Source organism: Numida meleagris, chromosome 1 (assembly GCF_002078875.1).
Source record: "Numida meleagris isolate 19003 breed g44 Domestic line chromosome 1, NumMel1.0, whole genome shotgun sequence".
NCBI classification, from domain to species: domain Eukaryota; kingdom Metazoa; phylum Chordata; class Aves; order Galliformes; family Numididae; genus Numida; species Numida meleagris.
This window is the reverse complement of record NC_034409.1, coordinates 20,036,047-20,036,345: the sequence shown is the minus strand read 5'-3', so window position 1 is coordinate 20,036,345 and position 299 is coordinate 20,036,047.

Genomic DNA, 299 nt, shown 5'->3' with positions numbered 1-299 from the left:
CCCCGTATAACATACTGTAAAATATACAGCAACTGTTTAATATATAGCATCCTAAAATAGCGAATAAAACCGACTACTTGATGTTGCTCACACATGCATGAAAAATAATTTTAATGTAATTATCTTTCACTATTAAATGTCCCCAGATTTTGTTTACAGCTTGCAGAAAATTAGAACTTTTCAGCAGGTCTTTCCTGGACATAGGTAAGAAAGATTTCTAAGACACTTAAAATGTGATAGCATTCCTTTACCTGTACCTTAATTTCTGTATAGAGACTTTTAAATTTAATAGGCCTTTT